The 22,491-nt window shown below is 43.9% G+C and overlaps 1 protein-coding gene across 2 annotated transcripts in view; it reads right to left on the reverse strand.

The window, feature by feature from the left end:
• Positions 1-22,491, reverse strand: part of SULT4A1 (sulfotransferase family 4A member 1) — a 45,305-nt gene that overhangs the window by 16,821 nt on the left and 5,993 nt on the right. The gene's annotated exons all lie outside the window — the stretch shown is intronic.

A 22,491-nucleotide genomic window follows, 5' to 3' on the forward strand; every position in this document is an offset into this window, starting at 1 on the left:
CTTGTGTTATGCTGCATCCAATAGCCAGTGTGGACTCCCTGGTGGTCTCACCCACAAGGATCTCCTGAGCCACTTGTGGATCCTAACTCTCCACAGCTCAATAGGAAACTATATGCTTTGCATGCAGAATGTCCAAAGTTCACATCTCCAGTTAAAAATATATCAGGTATGAAGGCTGGGAAAATGCCAACCTGTCACCATAGATTGCTGCTACCAGATCAGACTGCAGTGAGCTAAATACTGGTGTCTCAGTATAAGGCAACTTCATGAGTAAATTTGGGAAACGCCTCTTAGCAATTATCTCAATAGCTATTACAAATTGAACCATTCTCAGAAAAGGTTCAAATGAAACTTCCTGGTAATTAGTTGTCAGTCATAAAGATTGGGAGGCATTGACAACCATCTAAATCCTCTAAGATATTAAATTGTTAAATTGCTGAATCTGGTTTGGAATCTCTCTAATATTCTTTCAAGTGTGCCGTCTTTAAAGATATAGCTCCAATGGCCAGGTTTATATATATTTACTTCGTGATGGTCATTTCCATACATGGCCCATTGGTCTAGTATTTTGAGCATCTTACTGCAGCCTACAATGCATAAAATGCTGATGAAAATGTAGGCCAGGGGTGGCTCTCCAGATGTTGTTGAACTCCAACTTTTATCAGCCACAGTCAGCATGGGCAATTGTCAGGGATGGTGGGAGTCCAGCAACACCTGGAGGGCCACAAGTTTCTTACCCCTTGCACAGGCTGGATTTTGATGGTGCAATTGAAATTGGACTGAACCACATGGGAAATGCTTCTCAAAAATGTATTTCCACATGGACAAGTACCTACACAGCTAGCTTTCTCTGCAGCAGCCATACCACCAGTATAACACCTGGAAAGGGTTTACAATACCATCAAAATTATTTATATATTACTTTAATGTATGTGACATGCTTAGAACACTCTATCTTGTTTTGATGCTTACAACAATTCTATAAGGCAAGTCAGTATTATTGTCCACATATTCCAAAGGAGCACTCAGGCTGAGGGAAAGTGGCTTGGTTAAGGTCATGGCAAAGGTAACATTCAAACTAGGACTTCCCAATACATAACTCACATTGCAAGTCTAACCATGTCTACTCAGAAGTAAGTCCAATTGAGTTCAGTGGGACTTATTCACAGATAAGTGAGGTTAGGATTGAAGCCTTACCCAAGTGAATTCAATAGGACTTACTTCTGAGTAGATAACTTAGGATTGCTCTGTAAGGCACTTATCCACTGTACCAGGGTTAGCCAATGTGATGCTCTTCAGTTGTTGATGGACTACAACTCTTAGCTGCCCCAGCAACATGATCAATGGTCAAGGATTATGGGAGGTATAGTCCAATAACATCCAGAGGGCATCACATTGGCTATCCATGTACTATAGTACACCACCTCTCTAAGAACTACCTTCCTGGATTAGCCTAATTAATTCTAATTCTCTTTCCAGCAATGGTCAGTCAGATGGTTCTGGAAGCTCACAAGAATGGTATCAAGGTAATGTCCCTCCCTTCTATTGTTCATATGTATATTACCTCTGGTAATGTTAATAATTATGATTAATATTAAGAACCTATAAAATCCTTTTTAAAAGTCATCTAAGCTATCAACACCTCTTATTTATTTCATTTATACCCCACCTTTCTTTCCATGATAGAAACCCAAGGTGGCTTACATATGGTTCCCAGGCAGTCTCCCATCCAGATACTGACCAGACCCAACCCTGCTTAGCTTCAGCAGGGTGCTGGCCTCATGTGCCTTCAGAACACAACCTGGGACCTCTTGCAGTAAGCTTGGTTGTGCTCCCATTCTGGTCAAAGATCTGTAATATGCCACTGAGTCATCTCCTTTCTTTATATTTGACAGAATGAGCAAAGCATTCAGAGGCTGGACAATATCCATGGGTTAAAAAAAATCCAAAGTTGCATTCATTAGTGTGCTCTATCTTAGATTTCTCAGCGCTGGTTTCACTAACTCAATCATTTCAAAACTGCAGTGTAAAGCAATTTGCTACTAATATCTCCCCGTAATAGGATGCGGCCTCCATTTCCTCTATCTTATCTCCCTCATATAGTAAGCTGAAGGAATCCATTAGCTTAAGAGTTCTATCTGAGAAATTTGTGGATGTGAATTTTTGTGAAGTAATTGCAAACACATGACTCGACAGTGCTTTTAGGAAAATATACTAAGATCTCCTGTTCTGACTAGTGTGATCCCCTTTCTTGTTGGGATGTTTGTTGACCTGTTTTGTTCTTTATATTAGTGCTGAAATTCACAAATGTGTAGACATTTTAACGAAAGTCCACTGACGAACAATGCTGCAAAATTCAGAGAACCATTTGCCTCTTTCAAAATTAGAAATTCTTGGCTTTTGCATTTTTCATGTATTTTTCTTACAGGTAATTGTGACAAAATCACAATGTTTATTTCTGTTAACTCATGTTTAGGTATGTCAAGTTTAATAGAATGTTGTGTGTGATTAGCTGGAGTTTTTCAAGGAAGGGGGACTGAGCGAGTGAAAGATTTAAAAAAGGATAAAGTGACAGTTATTTAGGCAGGGCTAAGTTCATGGTATAGACAGGATTTGGATAGGGCTTGATCTGTTGACAACTAGTGAGTGGGGTTTGGGTCATATTGCATGTTGGTTTTAGTGGCAGGTTAGGTTTAGAACAACATATGTGACATCTTTAACTGATTCTGTAAACACAATAAATATTTATTTAATTAATTTTAAAAATCCAGCATTACTTCACTGCCAAACAAGGGTCTAAACCTAATAACTACAGATAAACCATATTTAACCCATTGGCCCAGGAAGGAAGTGGGATTGCTGAGGTTTGTGGTGCAGTAGGTAATTGGCCAAAGCTGAGGCAGGCGTCTTTGGGGTCACCTATTTCAGGTGGGAAGGAGCAGGGAAGGAGCTTGGCCAGTCCATTCTTTCCCACTGAGGAGAGATGGCTTTACAGTATGAGCAAGGGCTCAGAGAAAGGAGATGCTGGAGAACAGGGGCAGGGAACCTGTGAGCCCACCAATGTTGTGGGGACTCCAATTCCCATCACCCCAGGCAGCATCCTCAGGCATCCCAGGTCAGGGAAAATAGCAGCAAGAGTCTAGCAACATCTAGAGGGTCACAGGTTCCCTACCCTGATCTAGAGGATTCTGGGGTAGCCTCTCATTTCCCTCTCATGGGTACTGAGCTATGTCAGTGCCATTTCCTGAACCCCTTTAGCAGAAAGCCAGCACTGACTTGGCCAAAAGCAACACAGAAGAGTTTCATGCTTTCTTTAACTCAGAGCTGTTCTTTAATGAAGGAAATGGGAAGTCACCCTGGGGCACTCTATAAGAACTTCATTTTTCCCAAATGGGAGGCACACCACGAAGTAAGAAACAGCTTTCCATCTCCCAGGCCCTGCCAACACTCCTCACACCAAACTGAGGGTGTGAGGTGTGGCATAGCTTCTTTTCTTACAGGCAATTCGCACGGGGGGGGGGAGATAAAGAAGTTGCTACGTAGTAAGCAGCACTCCCATTGTGACATATGGAGGCACTGGCAGGGGTAAAAAAAATAGCAAGAGCTAAATGTGGCTCACAGGCCAATACTTGGCCATCCTTGGACTAGAGAGGATGTCAGAAACCCAGAGTCATATCTCTTCTCAGCTTTGAAGCTCACTGGGTTGTCAAGGTACTATGTCTCAGCGCCACCTGCCTTACAAGGTTGTTAAGCAGTGAAAATTAAGAACTGTAAGTCCTTTTCCAAACACAAGTCAAAGGGTGGGTGCTCAGCTTTAAAATCCTACATGATCTGGAACTGCAGCAGCATCTTCCCTCCCCATGTGCTGTAATCTGCTTTGAAGGCCCTCCCCAAGAGATGGCAACAGGAGAAGCAACCTTCTCTGTGGTGGCACCTCATCTACAGAACTTCGAGAGGAAGGGCGGGGTATCCATTTAATAAATTCTAGGAGGCTTGCCTGGCACTGACATTGTCTTCTTTTCAGCACCAGAAAAAAAAATCTTCATATTTTCTCTGGCTTTATCATATGCTGAGATTTCTGTACTTATTTTGGTATTTTTTATGCCACTTTAACTTATTTTCTTTTCATGGTTATGCATTTTTATGACTATATCTTTTATTGTAAACCATCCTGATAATTTCTGTTGAAGTGCAATATATGTCTATTAAAGCAATGTCCACTCTATGACACAGCGCACAAAATCCGAGTACTTCCCACAGTATTGTTCCTGGTGCTGGATGACATTTATAGTCACAAATTCATGAACAGACCTTAGAATGAAGACATAAGAACATAAGAACATAAGAAGAGCCTGCTGGATCAGGCCAGTGGCCCATCTAGTCCAGCATCCTGTTCTCACAGTGGCCAACCAGGTGCCTGGGGGAAGCCCGCAAGCAGGACCCGAGTGCAAGAACACTCTCCCCTCCTGAGGCTTCCGGCAACTGGTTTTCAGAAGCATGCTGCCTCTGACTAGGGTGGCAGAGCACAGCCATCACGGCTAGTAGCCATTGATAGCCCTGTCCTCCATGAATTTGTCTAATCTTCTTTTAAAGCCATCCAAGCTGGTGGCCATTACTGCATCTTGTGGGAGCAAATTCCATAGTTTAACTATGCGCTGAGTAAAGAAGTACTTCCTTTTGTCTGTCCTGAATCTTCCACCAGGAAGAGGGGAGAAAGAGACACAGAAAGCAGCTCTATGTTTTCTATAACACTTAGGGACATCCAATGAAGTGAATGTTAGAAGATGCCGGTAACTTGAAGTATCTGATTCAAATAATAAGAGGTATTTGTGAAACTTGCTGGGTACAAATGGATACCGTACATCGTAGTACATTGTGAAAACAAGCCATGGGAGAGTGACTGAGTAGTGGCAACCACACTGCAAGGATAAATATATATAAACCTGGCCATTGGAGCTATATCTTTAAAGACGGCACACTTGAAAGAATATTAGAGAGATTCCAAACCAGATTCAGCAATTTAACAATTTAATATCTTAGAGGATTTAGATGGTTGTCAATGCCTCCCAATCTTTATGACTGACAACTAATTACCAGGAAGTTTCATTTGAACCTTTTCTGAGAATGGTTCAATTTGTAATAGCTATTGAGATAATTGCTAAGAGGCGTTTCCCAAATTTACTCATGAAGTTGCCTTATACTGAGACACCAGTATTTAGCTCACTGCAGTCTGATCTGGTAGCAGCGATCTATGGTGACAGGTTGGCATTTTCCCAGCCTTCATACCTGATATATTTTTAACTGGAGATGTGAACTTTGGACATTCTGCATGCAAAGCATATAGTTTCCTATTGAGCTGTGGAGAGTTAGGATCCACAAGTGGCTCAGGAGATCCTTGTTTGATCTTATAGGTAAAGCAAGGGGGAAAAGATATAATGGATTTGAACAAAAATGGGTCTCCTTGAAAATATATTGAACAAGAAACAAGCTGGGATGGATGACTGCCAACTTTAAAAATTGATAATAAGTATGCAAGAAAAACACACAACAAAAATTAGAAAAAATCTTAATACATAGCATCTTAATAAATAGAAAAATAGCTATCTACATACAAGATTTCATAATTAAACAAAAGAGATTCAGGTCAATCCTTGTGGGTGAGACCACCAGGGAGTCCACACTGGCTATTGGATGCAGCATAACACAAGAAGATGATAAATGGCTGATGGTTAGAGACAGAGTATTGATAAACAGTAACATCTAAGAATAGCAATGTAAAACATTAGCAGAATAAATGTTAAAACATTTAGGAACAGTGAATTCCTGTAGGAGTAATCCTCCAGAAAATCCACTTGGGCTGCAACCTTATACTCATTTACATGGGAGAAAGCCCCACTGAATTAAGTGGGACAGAGTTCTAAGATTGTGCTATCAATTTATTAACAGATCTTGCTTAGAGTTGCAATGTTCCACAATCTAATAAACCACTTTCATAGCCAAAAACAATAATTTCTCTTTTATTTTTTGGATAGCATCTTTCCAGTATGTTAGTAAGAATAATTTAAGATATGAACATAGTCTATATTCCAAAATCAATTGGATATCCTTTAAGATCTCTCACCAATATCCCCATGACAGAACAAACTCACCAGCAATTTAAAAAGTCAGCTCTGTCCATTCTGCATTTCAAGCAGCTCATGTTACAAATCCTATATGAACAGAGTGGAGTTAAAACCAGGTTATCCACATTTTTAATGCACTATCTATGAAAGGAAGTGATGCCATATATTTATTCATATGTAATCAGATATTTATCCATACCTCATCAGAGATTGCCTCGCCAATCATTAAATCCCATTTTCAGTATAACTGATTGAGCTTCCTTCTTTCTCAGAAAAATCTGAGATCACATTTTTTCATTTCTCTAAAATTAATGTTTCAAAATAATTTAACTCAATTCATTACCATATACTCAATTCATAACCAGTGGTTTAAAAAATCTCATATTTGGAAATATTCAAATCTTACTGTCCAATCTGTTCCTCATCTGTGTTAAAAAATCAGATCTTCATTTTGCCAATTAATAAATATACTAACTCCCATTTTTATTAAATTTTGGGTAAAATAAAACAGAGACCAATTGTCATGGTATCCTCTTTGCAGGATGATCCAGAGCTCCCCATGCCAAACATCAGGATGAGCAGCCCGTATCAGCAGACTATGAGGTGGATCACAGAGATCCAAAGTTCTCAGGGGACACAGCAACCCAACCTTCTTCCCAAGACGTAGATAGCACAATTGGAGGCAGGCACTAAGCAGGCACAAAATCCTAGGGAGCACAGGCACCTAAAGGTGCAGCACTCAGTTGGCTGCCAGATACCAAAGTGCCTGTCTGAGGAAATGACTCCTCTGGAGTAAAGGGATACTCAAGAGTAAGATACTCCTCATAAGCAGACCAAATCCTCAGGCAACATGGATGGCCTGTAGTTGTACTCTGGATGAGGCTCTGCAGGCTCATACTTAAACGCTCTCAGTGCCAGGCAGAGAGTGCTAGAACAACCTTTTTTATTTTTTACCAGCTCTGTGGGTCTTCTGGTCTACCTAGCTGTTCACTGTCTCCTCCTGAGTTTGACCTACTTTTAGACCTTGCTTCTTGTGCAGTCCCTCATTTTCATTTTTCATTTCATTTTATTAAATTTATATACCGCCCATAGCCGAAGCTCCCTGGGCGGTTCACAACAATCAGCATAAAAAACAATGAAACACATATTTAAAACAGTTTTTTAAAAGCTTAAAATTTAAATTTAAAAACAAACATTTTTACACATACTAAAATGCCTGGGAAAAGAGGAAAGTTTTAACCTGGCGCCGAAAAGATAGTAATGTCGGCGCCAGGCATACCTCGTCAGGAAGACTATTCCATAATTCGGGGGCCGCCACTGAGAAGGCCCTCTTTCTTGTCACCACCCTCCAAGCCTCCCTCTGAGTATTTTGAGCATCTTACTGCAGCCTACAATGCATAAAATGCTGGTGAAGGTTTTCAGCATGGTTCCAAGGCAAAGTCAGCTGTACTGGATGCCTTCTGTCTTGTCCCCATGACTTCATCAACATGTCTTCCATCCCCCAATCCCTGGAGCAGTTTTGCAATTTTAAAAAAACATTTTCTATTTTAGGGATGAGATGCAAGATTAATGTACAAATACATGCCATTAGATACACACACGTACGTACGTACGTGTGTGTGTGTGTATTACACACACCTCTAGGTAGACGTACGGGTAGGTTCATATCGGGAGAGGCGTTCCATCAGGTATCGTGGTCCCGCGCCGTATAAGGCTTTATAGGTTAAAACCAGCACCTTGAACCGGGCCCGGAAACATATAGGCAGCCAATGCAAGCGGGCCAGAATTGGTGTTATATGTTCGGACCGCCTGGTCCCCGTTATCAATCTGGCCGCTGCATTTTGCACGAGCTGCAGTTTCCGAACCGTCTTCAAAGGCAGCCCCACGTAGAGCGCATTGCAGTAATCTAGTTTAGAGGTTACCAGAGCATGGATAACTGAAGCGAGGTCATCCCTATCCAGATAGGGGCGAAGTTGGGCCACCAAACGAAGTTGGTAAAAGGCACTCCATGCCACCGAGGCTACTTGATCCTTGAGTGACAGTGAAGGTTCTAAAAGAACTCCCAAACTGCAAACCTGCTCCTTCAGGGGGAGTGTAACCCCGTCCAGAACAGGTTGAACATCCACCATCCGGTCGGGAGAACCTCCCACTAACAGCATCTCGGTCTTGTCTGGATTAAGCCTCAGTTGATTAGCTCTCATCCAGTCCATTGTCACAGCCAGGCAACGGTTCAGTACATTGACAGCCTCACCTGAAAAAGATGAAAAGGAGAAGTAGAGCTGCGTGTCATCAGCATACTGATGGCAACGCACTCCAAAACTCCTGATGACCGCACCCAGGGGCTTCATATAGATGTTAAAAAGCATGGGGGACAAAACTGACCCCTGTGGAACCCCATACTGGAGTACCCAAGGTGTCCAGCAGTGCTCCCCAAGCACTACCTTCTGGAGACGACCCGCCAAGTAGGAGCGGAACCACTGCCAAGCAGTGCCACCAACTCCCAAATCAGCGAGTCTCCCCAGAAGGATACCATGGTCGATGGTATCAAAAGCCGCTGAGAGATCAAGGAGAATCAACAGAGTCACACTCCCCCTGTCTTTCTCCCGACAAAGGTCACTTTGTTTAGAGTTTGAACTGCCTTCAGACTGTGATTGTGGTACTGTCCATTGTTAACTTTCTCCTGCTCTGCCTGTGCTTCACCTGAAAGAGGACACAAATAGTTTTTACATTTATCCCAAATATTTCATAAGGCTGGAAAATACAATGTGATCCCTTTCAAAACTTTCTATCCTTAATTTTCTTCCATAAAAGTGCATTTGGTAGGATGGATTTCTACAAATGTTTGTTTGATGTCATTTATGTAATCTTGCCCAGATCCTTGATAACATACAGATATCCATATTATTCCATTAGCCTATAATAATCTTTTTAATTAGGAAATGAAAAACCTCCTTTTTTATTGGAAAAAAGCAAGGCTTCTTGTTCTGTACAAAATGATTTAAGAGATATTGCCAAGTTAGTATTTTTGCCTGTTGCCACTATTAAAATATGCTGTAGTAAAGAAATTATATTGGGAACAATATTCATTTTTATTGCAGATATTTGTGTTGAAAAAGAAGACTGATATTAGATTTATACACTTATGTTTCATCATTCAAAATTCCTTTGTTATCTTTGTATATCAATTTTGAAACCAATAAAAACGATATAGTGAAGAAAGAAAAAAGGAAATGATCATGAGCAGTAAAAAACAGACAAGAGGAAATATTTTATCTAGGCAGAAATGTCTGAAATTTGACATGATTATGGCACATCTAGAGTCTCCAAGCCTAAATTTGGACAAATGGTTTGGATTGTATTAATATTTAGAACTTCCATATTGGCTGCTAACTTGGATTTGGGGTAGAATCTCACTGTTAATTGCTTATGCCACTGTGTGTCAGCATTGGGTCCACAGAAGTTGTTGGACTACAACTCTCATCAATCCTGGCCATTGGCCATGCTGGCTGAGATGATGAGTGTTGTAGTCCAACATCTGGAGACCCAAAGTTGAAGAATACTGGCTCAAGTAAAACAAAATTTAGATTAAACCCCTCAAAATACATAAAATATAATCTTTAAAATAATTGGACTCCAACGGCTTACATAAAAGAGGGGAAATCTCCTTCTCTATATGACGGTGAAATCATATTGTGCTTTCAGATAGAGCAAGGTAGCACAGCACATGCAGAGGTTCCCAGGTTCAATCCCTGACATCTCCGCATAGGGCTGGGAAACACCTCTGTATGAAACTCTGGAAAGCCACTGCCCACATCAGTGTGGACCAGCCTTCTCCAATCTGGTGCACTCCAGGTATTTTGGATTAAAACTCCCATCAGTCCCAGCCATCATGGTCAACGGTCTGGGTGATAGGACCTGTACACAATATCACACTGGGAAAGGCTAGTGTAGACAATACAGGCAGGCCCCGCTTATACGGCAGGTTCCGTTCCGGACCCTCGCCGTAAAGCGGAACCCCATTGAATATAATGGGGCGCGTCACGCCAAAATGCCGCAAAATGCCAAAATCGGCTTTAAAAACGAGGAATCAAAGCCGCCACATTAGTGGAACGCTGGTAAGCGAAGCACCGGTAAGCGGGGCCCTACTGTACTGAGCTAGGTGGACCTTCTGTCTAAGGCAGTTTCCTATTTTCCTGCTTGGCGTAATGATAAGAATGACCAAGTTACTCTGAGGTGCGAGTAGTTAAATTGCCTGTATGTGCTCAAACACTTCGCTTAGTGGTTACATGCAAATTATGGGGAGTTACTTCTAATAAATGGTTGTCTATATCCACCCTTACACAACACTTTTGTGAACCTTAGATGTACTCTTGTCTGACTTTAATGTCATTTTTTCTTTTAATAAACAAATCCTGGATGCTGGACATAAGTAATGAATTGGTGTGTTCACCGCCACAGGCTAATTCTGTAATGCAGCTCAAGGACTTCATGAAGCAGTTCATGGTGACAGCAGCCAAAGCCAGGCGCTTGACAAAAGGATAACAGCAGACCAGCAGTAGTTTGCATCAGCCATGTAGATGTTTGCTTGATGCTAATATGTGCCTGATGCTGATATTCTTCCACAAACCAATCTTAGCAAGTAACATGTGCATTGCAGCTGGGGCAGAATGATGGCTTCATTACTCATTTTGAATAGCTCTGTTGTGTCACGCTACCAGTTTTGCAAGATGAAAAAGCAGCACATTAATTTACAGGCTATGATCCGGGAATAAAATACTGCAGGGATGAGACTGTGCTGGGACCATCAAGGGGCAAGCATTTCCACCTGCCTTGCCCCACCCCTCTGCCTGGGCCTTATCAGGAGGAGCTGTAGGCTGAGTCGTGCTGCTGCAGGGATAAGACTGTGCTGGGACCATCAAGGAGCAAGCATTTCCACCTGCCTTGCCCCACCCCTCTGCCTGGGCCTTATCAGGAGGAGCTGCAGGGATGAGACTGTGCTGGGACCATCAAGGGGCAAGCATTTCCACCTGCCTTGCCCCCCACCCCTGCTCTTAGTGACATTTGTTGGGGACTGTCCTTTACCAGGAAGATGAATGTTTTTGGTTTGCTGTTCCTGTTTTTTTAGCTTTTCCGTTATTGTTAGTTTTTATTGTTAGTCTCTTAATGTTTTGATGTTTGCATGTTCTGCTTTGTATGTTGCTTAGAGTGGCTGACAATTCAGCCAGATAAGCGACTAATAAGTCGAATAAATAATCTATCCATCTTTGACAGGTGTTGCAAAGACAACCCTAAAGGCAATCCGATGTAACTGCGGAAACATACAGTGCAAAATCTATACACGTTTCCTCAGAGTAAATGCCACATCGTGTTCGATCAGATTGACTCCCTGTCCTTAGCAAGTACATTTTGGATTGCAGCCACAGTAGCCATAAACAGGCATGCTGAATTTTAGGGGACTTAAGCTTTTGTACTTCTACAGTGAACTGTGGCTAGCATCTGTTTAACTGAGGCCAGAACGAGACATTTAGTAGGGCTGTGCATGACTCCCCCGACCCAATCCGGGCTCCAGATCAGATGTGACCTGGCTCTGGCCCCGAATTAATTCTGGGGTGGGGTTAATGTTTGATTAGTTTTTTACACCCAAATTAAACATTGGGGAGGGGGAGGAGACTGTGTATCTCCCCCCCCCAAAAAAGACCACACTGCAGACAGCACACAGGAGGGCTCTGTCCTGCCAGGTGTTGCTTCACCACTGCATTCCCTGTGGATGAGTGGAGGGTTCGGTTCTGCTCAGTTAAACTGTGTGCATGTGTCTCCTTGCTGGGAAAAGGCATGAGCAGCCAACCTGCAGTGCAGGACTATCTGAAGCCCCTCTTTGGTTTGAGCTTCATCCAAATCCAGGGCAGAGCCCTAACATTTAGCAGTAAACTCAAAACTTCCAACCCTAGACTTGCCTCCCAATCCGGAAAGCAGGATTGGAGACATACGTAGAGGGAAAGTGATAGGTTGGCAATGGGAGGATGCTTAACCCTTTCCTTCTCCCTGCTTTTCTCCTGCATCCCCTCACCAGTCACTTTCCCCCACTTGATTCAGAACCCTATGATTATCACCCAACTTCAAGTTCTGCCCTTGGTTCATGTTTTTAAAATAGGTTTTAGAATCCACCTTCATTCCCACTCAGGTAGTTACAGGGAAACAAAAAGTGCAGGTTGCTCTTTGGAAGGTAAGATTTGAAAAGGGACCTTTGAGGAGAGATGTGCAAGTTTCTGGATGCAGAATGAACTTGCATGTCTGTCATGCACATGCCTTTTTAAATGTTAGACCAGCAACATGAAAACAGGAAGAGCAAATCACATGTGCTTTCCATTCCCTGCAAGCAGGTAAAGTCTGAAGGAGCTTAATGTTCCACAGACTTTTTTTTTCCCAACTCTCAGTGGGACATTAGCAGAATATAGTGGCACTGTTACTTCATATTACATGTAGACATTCTAGAGAACAGTAAAGGCCAGTATCTTCATCCAAAAGACAAATACATCCTGGTATACACACATGCACATACACACATACCAATGCAAAATGTGCAACTAGAGCTAATGCTTACAAGGCTTAAATTAGTTCTAAATAAGCCCAGTTTGGGTAGTCCTGGTGTAATATCTACTCTATGCATGCAGCTCAAGAAACACTCTGCTCAAGAAATGGCTCAGTCCCCCAAATGACATCCACCACATCCCTCAGTGATGGCGAGGAGCAGGCATTCCCAAACTGGACAACTTCAGTGATGTTGCGGTTGTCACCTGTGCCATCTACATCCTCATCCGCCCAGACAAAACCATCAAGACCTGGCCACCTATCTCAGTGGAATACTAGAAAATGAGTTCAGCCACAATGGTGATGACTTCTCTTCCCTTTTCACCCACACCTGGAATGTGACACACCACCTAAATAAGCTAATTGGCTGCCAGTGTGCCTAGGATGTGTAAGAAAGCCCACAGATCTCCACCACCCAAGCAAGCCACCAGAACTTGAAGTTCTTTACTCATAGAATGAGGACCTGTTGTGAGCACTCTGCAAGAGTCAGTAAGAGAGAAATATGTCACTGCAGTGAAGAACAAGCCACCCCAGGGAAAAGTATCTGAAGTCACCTCACAATGGGACACCAGCAACCATTATATGCCTCAAGGAGACTTCACACGCTTTGCTGACTGGAGTTTTGAGCACTGTACCTGCTTTAACATTGTACCCCTCAACAAAGCTGGCATGTCCAGCAACGCAGACATGCAGTATCACCTCTGCAGATACTCCAATAAGACCCTTTTACATATGCTCTGCAGCTGCCAGCCCTGTTCAAAGGCATGAAAGCACTGGCATGATGCAATGATGAATCTTCTAGCCAAAGCCACAACCACTTTGATGGGCACCATATCTCTGAACTGGTTCGTACCCAACACAAGAAGCCAACTGAGATCCAACATTGTCGTCCACGATGAAGACCAAATGAAAATCATCGTGGCCTACATCAACATCTCTGAGTACAGAAAAGCAGCCACGAGGGAAGCCAGGGATCGCAAACTCTGCAAGTATGCCCCTTTGGCACTTAGGAGGGGGGAGTATGAAGTTTCGTTGGAGCACAGGTAGGCTGGGATCCTCGCAATGAACCCCTACTGAGAGAGCTTACAGTGTAGGCAAACTCATGCCAAGCTCATGCACAAGCTGATGATGTCAGATATCCAGTGGTCTCAGGACATATACATTGAACATATCTCAGGCCACCACCAGTATTAGGAGCTGGCTTGCCCCCCAACCCAAATGGTGGGAGACAAATTATCCATCCCCATAATTACTGTGGGGAAGGACCATTGAGATCCTGAGTAAGAAACTCACCCTCCTAACCCAGAGGAGGAAATCCCCCCATGAGGAGGGACCCCCAGCCTCTTGGCCTTTCCCCCACATTTTAAGAAGGATGCAGACAAACTGGAAGAGGTTCTGGTGGAGGGCAACAAGGATGATCAGGGGACTGGAAACAAAGACCTATGAACAGAGACTGAAAGAACTGGTCATGTTTAGTCTTGAGAAGAGAAGGGTGAAGGGAGATATGATAGCACTCTTCAAGTACTTGAAAGGTTGCTACACAGAGGAGGGCCAGGATCTCTTCTCAATCATCCCATAGGGCAGGACACGGAATAATGGGCTCAAGGTACAAGAAGCCAGATTTCAACTGAACATCAGGGAAACCTTCCTAACTGTTAGAACAGTATGACAGGGGAACCAATGACCTAGGGAGCTGTTGGGCTCTCTGACACTAGAGGCATTCAAGAGGCAGCTGGACAGCCACCTGTCAGGTATGCTTTAAGCTGGATTCCTACATTGAGCAGGGGGTTGGACTCGATGGCCTTATAGGCCCCTTGCAACTCTACAATTCTATGCTTCTGTGAACTGAGTTAGGGCCAGAGGCAACACTGTGCTGCTTACAAACCTAGTGAGTTTCCCCACTTGTGGATGCCAAAACGTCTTGAAGATCCAAGAGAGCTGAGAATCTAGTCAGTTCGGACACTCCCAGAGAATGTACAGCTACCATCCTGAGAAGGACCCTGGGCCTTGCCCCACTCCCCGGCCACAGATTCTGTGTAAAGTGATCTATCTTGGACCTACTCTAACGCAAAGCCCAGAAAAGGATTTACATGCCAGATCCTTCTACTACATCCTTCTCCCTCCTTTTTTCCTTTCTACTTTATATTTTTTTCTTTCAACTTTCAATACTGTGTGCAACTTTGCACTCCAGAAACTGTTATTTGTGACTTTTTCACACATCTTACACCACCATGCCATTCGAATAAGCCAGACATTCCAGCAACCATTGCAGAGAACACCTTTGGAGGACCACCTTGTCTCAGAGGAGCACTCCAACTGCCACGGATCCACAACTTGAGGCCGCAGTTGGCAGAAGATGACTGACCTCACCCACTGGCCCCACGTAACGCTAAAATGGCTCTGTCCCAATCTTCTTTTCTTTGGTATTCACTCAGCCTTCCATCCACCCGTGGTCGGTAAAATGAGTACCCGGCATACGCTGGGGGGTAAAGAAAGGCCGGGGAAGGAACTGGCAATCCCACCCCATATATACGGTCTGCCTTGTAAATGTTGCAAGATGTCACCCTAAGAGTCGGAAATGACTCGCACTATAAGTGCGGGGACACCTTTACCTTTTTTAACTAGTGTTTGACTTTGACCTGCCACCCATCTTTCCTGGAAAGGACTTGCATGCCTTATTTTACACTGCTTCCTACTATTACTTATTCTCTAATAGGCCAAAAAAACCCTGACGGTTTAATAACATACTTATAGCCAACAGATATTTCTATCAAACTTTAAAAAGCAGGGAAATTGGGCAGCTATAGTGAATGCACCAAGGGAGCAGGAGACCTGACCTCCTCTCTGAGACAGTGTACTGCCCTACAAATTTATAAAAATGAAAACACAATTTGGGTGCTGTTAATAAATTCTTAGCAAACCAGCATGGAATCATGTTTTAATGAAAATAACAAAGTCTACGATAGATATGGATCTAGTGCAGGATTCATAAAAAAAAATTAAAACAAGGCAAGGAGAGAGAGAATCAAGTAGAGCTTTTAGTGCTTCCTGCATGCCATAAATATTTCAGATGTGCATCTAAGGAAAGCAATAAAGATGTAGCCAGCTGGTTCTAATTTGGCATTTGCATGCTACTGCTGCTTCTATGCAGTCTACCACATTCAATTAAATATTTGCCCAGGGCATGGCAGAATCCTTAACAGCAAAAATGATGACTGGACACTGGCATAAGCAGATGCAAATTTTTTTTAATTCAAATGTGGGCCCTCTACCTATTCTTTTCTCCTGAAGTTCTCCTATTTGTGTGTCAAAGAACAAAGGAGATTATCTGGGATTATTTGTCCAGGAAGTTTTGAATCTATCTGAATTGAAGGGAACAAGTTACCTGACCCTGAACCTGGAAGTGGCAGCTGATCAGTGCAGGTGCCAGGTTATTTTGTGCCCTAGGCAAGGCTAACTACTTGCACCCCCCCAAAAAAATTGCTAACTTCAATTTTCAAAAACAGATGTCTTGTAGAAAAAATGAAAAGCACAAAACTTGAAACTGCTAAATTTATTTTAGTTGCATTTTTCCAATGGTTAAAAAAACTAATCTGTATAAAAGTGTGCCCCTCAAAGGTCAGTACTGTGCCCCTCTGAGGTCTGCGCCCTAGGCGGCTGCCTAGTTGGCCTAGTGATAGCACCGACCCTGCAGCTGATACTTTTCAGATGAGGCATTTTGGCTCTGCAACCACTCAAGCCTTTTTGTACTCCAAAGGATTTCCACTGGAGAAGGCAGAGGGCATAATTCAGAGTCATTCAATAGTGCCACTGCCACAGAGATAAGAAAATATCAGAGTTAAGCAACACCAGTGGCACTCCAGTGCTGTAGACTGTTCACCAATTAAATTCAGACGGGATACATGCAGTGCTTTTTGGGGGGGTACAAAATGAAGTGTTGAGATATATATATGGATAAAAACGCTGCGGGTGCCAGCACAAAATAGCTGCCATGGGCAGCAAACAAAGAGGCAAGTGTACTCTATACTGGAGAATACTGTCACAAAAAAGGCCTGGCTACGTGCATGTACATATGTTGGGAATCAATGCAGGGAAATGAAGCAGCATACCAAAACAACAGAACTACGGTAGAGCAGGTGCTCTCGTGCAAATGGATGCTTTCGACAAAGAGCTGGGAGTGAAGGACTTGTATAACTCTACCTTTTTCCTGTCTACACTCACAGTGTTTGGCTCATGTGCTCCTTAGGAGCATCCCCATGTTCTTCACCAGTAGAAACTGATCAGCTGTCTGTCACCAGCCCTTGCACAAGCCCTCCACTCCCAGCTCCCAGTTGAAAACATCCATTTGCAGCTCTTACTGTTCAACAACTGCATCCTGGTGATGACTTTCTACTTACATATGGTTCTCGCAGTGAGATCAAATAACCAAGCACATAGAAGAACAAGTCTTGCTCAAGCAGAACCAGCATGGTTTCTGCAAAGATAAGTCCTGTCTGATTAACCCTTTGTAGTTCTTTGAGAGTGTCAACAAGCATATAGATAAAGGAGACCCGGTTGACATTGCGTATTTAGACTTTCAAAAAGCTTTTGACAAATTACCTTACCAAAGTCTCCTGAATAAGCTTAGTAGTCATGGAAGAAGAGGTGAGGTCCTCTTCTGGATCACGAACTGATTAAGTAACAGGAAACAGAGAGCAGGAATAAATGGACATTTCTTCCAGTGGAGGAATGTAGGATCAGTATTGGGACCTGCACTTTTTGTTCGTAAATAATTTGGAGTTGGGGTGAGCAGTGAAGTTGCCAAGTTTGTTGATGATATTAAATGTTTCAGGATGGCTAAAACAAAATTAGATTGAGAAGAGCTCCAAAAAGATCTCTCCAAACTGAGTGAACAAGCAGCAAAAGGCAAACGCAACTTAATATAAACAAATGTAATGTGATGCACGTTGGGGCAAAAATCTTTATTTCATGTATGTACTCATAGAACCTGAACTGATGATGACTTATCAGAAACAAGTACTTCGGGTTGTAGTGGATAGCTCAATGAAGGTATTGACCTAGTGTGCGACAGCTGTGAAAAAGGCAAATTCCATGCTAGTGATCATTGGGAAAGGAATTGAAAATAAACTGCCAGTATCATAATGCCATTATACAAATCTATGGTGTGACCACACTTGGAATACTGTGTACAGTTCTGCTTGCCTCACCTCAAAGGATATTGTAGAGCTGGAAAAGGTTCAGAAAAGGACAACCAAAATGATCAAGGGGAAACGAGGAAAGATTATGACATTTGCAGCTGTTCAGAGAAGAGACATAACACACAGAGGTGTGTGAAATTATGCATGATGTGGAGAAAGTGGGTATGAATGCATTTCTTTACCATAGTTCGGCAGCACGGTGCCTGTGTTAGCAATGGCACCTTTCAGGTCTTCCCTAGCATCTACAAAGCCTCTGATACCCCCTCCCCTTGGTCATGAGGTGGCAAGGGTGGCTACCTTTTTCTTCCTAGAGAAGTACACAGAGCTGTAGGAGGATGGAAGAGCACTGCTTTTTCCCACCTCCCTTTTTAGCTCTATGTACTTTTCAAGGCTCAGATTAGTTCTACTGGATTCAACTTCTACCAAGATCACAAGGAAAAGTGAAGTGTGCGTCCATGAGTTCCCTTTTTCTGTGCCTTGCATTGGGGCTGATCTGAGGGAAAGAGAAGTGACCAGAGGGATTGGTGCCCACAGCTTTCACTCAAAACTCAAAATGTGCTCACACATGAAAAAGTTGGTGACCCCTATATACTTTCATGCATGTCTGTATTTGTATGTATATGAAAGGCCGTATATGGGTTGAGAGCAAATATATTTGTATAGTTGTGAAACAGAGTGGAAATATGGGAGTTTAGAGGTCAGTGTGCCTGGCATGTTGGTCAATATTTAATTGGCACATGTTCAAATCCTAAAAGAAGTAGCTTCCCACCTCCCGCTGAAATGCTTCAGAAACATCATAATTTCCAGCATGGAAGTACAGTATGGCCCCGCTTCTCGGCATTCCGTTAATACGGGGCCAGCGGGGTGATCAGCTGGAGGGGGGCTGGAGCTCCCCGTGCTCCAGCTGATCTCACCAGAGGAGGGGAAGATCAGCTGTAGTGCACTACAGCTGATCTCCTCCTCTTCTGGCACGATCAGACTCCCGCGCTTGAGCTGATTGCGCCGGAGGAGGGAAAGGTTAGGTGTAGAGCACTACAGCTGATCTTCTCCTTGGGGCGATCAGACTCTTCTGGCGCGATCAGGCTCCCGCTGGAGCTGATCAAGCCGGAGGAGGAGAAGATCAGCTGTAGCGTGCTACAGCTGATCTTCTCCTAGGGGGATAAGACTCCCACACTCCAGCTGATCGCGCCGGAGGAGGGGAAGATCAGCTGTAGCGCGCTACAGCTGATCTCCTCTTCTGGAGTGATCAGACTCCCGCTGGAGATGATCGCGCCGGAGGAGGGGAAGATCAGCTGTAGCGCGCTACAGCTGATCTCCTCTTCTGGAGTGATCAGACTCCCGCTGGAGATGATCGCGCCAGAGGAGGGGAAGATCAGCTGTAGCGCGCTACAGCTCATCTTCTCCTAGGGGGATCAGACTCCCGCACTCCAACTGATTGCACTGGAGGAGGGGAAGATCAGCTGTAGCGCGCTACAGCTGATCTTCTCCTCTGGCTCAATCAGCGGGTTGGGTTCCAGACCCCCATGCTACAGCTGATCCGCTTTTCAGCGGTTTTCGCTTTTCGGCGGGGTCTGGAACCTAACCTGCCATATGAGTGGGGCCCTACTGTACATGGAAAAGTGTACTACTTTTTCATTTGCCTGTCAAAATAAATTGAAGACAGTCTGTATTTCATCAAGATACATAATCCAACAAAAGTAGACAATAAACCAGCCTTATTTTGCCACTGTACAGAGAACACTGGCACAGGCTAGTTTTGTAAACCTGATGGCAGTCTATTCGTTTGCAAGAACGTGGGACAGGGAACTAATCTTTTATATAATGGACTCTGCAATTTCTGGAAGGAGATCTTCTTTGCCTGTGCTGGAGGAGAAGTACACCAATTTCTCCTCTCTACAAAAGGAAAAGCTCATCTGGGTCAGATTTTGACAAGAGAGGAAAGCTACCATATTGCCTTCCTCCTCCTCCTCCTCCTCTTTCACATTCATTCAGCCTAAGAAATTGCTGGCAGTAGGATGGGGAACTTGAGAAGAATGCAGTGCTGAAACTCTGGTAGTACCTGCAGAAGAGACTGAGAAGTTGTCATCCAAGAATAAGATTACTGCCAAAAGAACGTCAAGGGTTTCTGTTAAAGCCATTCTGTCAGAACACATTACAAGTGCATGTCTTTGGACTCTTGGGGCAAAATCCAAGTTAAACACTTTGTCCCAGTAAAGGAAAACTTAAATCCCAGTGCCTGCAGGAAGAAGGAGAACATCGCCACCCAGGGAAGGAGAGCCTGCTGTTGCTGCTGCTGTTGGAACACCACCTCCACCACCCTTCCCAGTGGGACTGCTGCCTGGCAGACGTGCCTCCTGCAGGACCAGGTCCCAGGTACCCAGCCAGCTGTGACTAATTTCCATCACCTGTCCCTCTTCGGAGGGATACATAAGCCGGCTGGCTGAGGTGGCCTGGGAGACCCAGTGCCTGCAGGAAGAAGGAGAACATCGCCACCCAGGGAAGGAGAGCCTGCTGTTGCTGCTGCTGTTGGAACACCACCTCCACCACCCTTCCCAGTGGGACTGCTGCCTGGCAGACGTGCCTCCTGCAGGACCAGGTCCCAGGTACCCAGCCAGCTGTGACTAATTTCCATCACCTGTCCCTCTTCGGAGGGATACATAAGCCGGTTGGCTGAGGTGGCCTGGGAGACCCAGTGCCTGCAGGAAGAAGGAGAACATCGCCACCCAGGGAAGGAGAGCCTGCTGTTGCTGCTGCTGTTGGAACACCATCTCCACCACCCTTCCCAGTGGGACTCCTGCCTGGCAGACGTGCCTCCTGCAGGACCAGGTCCCAGGTACCCAGCCAGCTGTGACTAATTTCCATCACCTGTCCCTCTTTGGAGGGATACATAAGCCGGCTGGCTGAGGTGGCCTGGGAGACCCAGTGCCTGCAGGAAGAAGGAGAACATTGCCACCCAGGGAAGGAGAGCCTGCTGTTGCTGCTGCTGTTGGAACACCACCTCCACCACCCTTCCCAGTGGGACTGCTGCCTGGCAGACGTGCCTCCTGCAGGACCAGGTCCCAGGTACCCAGCCAGCTGTGACTAATTTCCATCACCTGTCCCTCTTTGGAGGAATACATAAGCCGGTTGGCTGAGGTGGCCTGGGAGACCCAGGGCCTGCAGGAAGAAGGAGAACATCGCCACCCAGGGAAGGAGAGCCTGCTGTTGCTGCTGCTGTTGGAACACCATCTCCACCACCCTTCCCAGTGGGACTCCTGCCTGGCAGACGTGCCTCCTGCAGGACCAGGTCCCAGGTACCCAGCCAGCTGTGACTAATTTCCATCACCTGTCCCTCTTTGGAGGGATACATAAGCCGGCTGGCTGAGGTGGCCTGGGGTTTTGTTTTCTTTTGGGTGCCATTGGTTTTAGCTATGGGTGGGTTCGGTTTCGTTTTATATTGTAGTTCTTGGGTTTTTATGTAGTTTGTATGTTGTATTTTACTTTATCTTGTACGCCGCCTAGAGTGGCCGCTTGTGCGGCCAGATAGGCGGCCTAGAAATAAAATTTATTATTATTATTTATTATTAATTCTTCCCAGATAAATAAATGAGGTTTCAAAATGCTTGTTTTTGTCCTGATTATTTCCCACCCACTTCCGATAAACAAGACTGTTGAGTGGTAATATTTATAATATCGGGTTGTATCCAACATTAGTCATATTAAAGAGTAGACCCATTGAAATTAAGGAATATGATTAACTAGAACTATTAATTTTAGTGTGTCTGCTTTGTGTAGAAATTAGTTGGATACAGCCCATTGAGTTATGAATGTACAGTGCCTTGCAAAAGTTATCAGACCACTGACCAATGCTCTCATATTACTGAATTACAAATGGTACACTGAAATTTCGTTCTGTATGATATTTTATTTTGAAACACAAAGTCAAAATCAATTATTGTAAGGTGACATTGGTTTTATGTTGGGAAATGTTCGTAAGAAGCATAAAAAACTGAAACATGTTGCTTGCATAAGTATTCAATCCCCGCACATTGATATTTGATAAAGCCATCTTTCACTGCAATAACAACTTTAAGTCTTTTGGGGTCGGTATGTACCAGTTTTGCACATAGTGTCAGAGGGATTTTGTCCCATTCTTCTTTGCAGATTCGCTCCATGTCGTTCAGGTTGGTTGGACGTCGCTTGTGAACCGCAATTTTCAAAGAGCGCCACAGATTCTCAATGGGACTGAGATCAGGACTTTGACTGGGCCACTGTAGGACATTCACCTTTTTGTTCTTCAGCCACTCCAATGGTGCTTTGTCCTTGGGCTTGTGATCATTGTCCTGCTGAAAAGTGAATTTCCTCCTAATCTTCAGCTTTTTAGTGGACTGAAGCAGGTTCTCTTGCAATATTTCCCTGTATTTTGCTCCATCCATTCTTCCTTCAATTTATTTATTTATTTATTTCATTAAACTTATAGACCGCCCCATGGCCGAAGCTCTCTGGGCGGTTTACAAGAACAAGAACAGCATCAAAAATACAATATACATATAACAATATAAAACATTAAAATTTAAAAATGTTAAGATTAAAACAGTTCCAAC

This window comes from Rhineura floridana, chromosome 8, assembly GCF_030035675.1.
Source record: "Rhineura floridana isolate rRhiFlo1 chromosome 8, rRhiFlo1.hap2, whole genome shotgun sequence".
Lineage (NCBI taxonomy): Eukaryota > Metazoa > Chordata > Lepidosauria > Squamata > Rhineuridae > Rhineura > Rhineura floridana.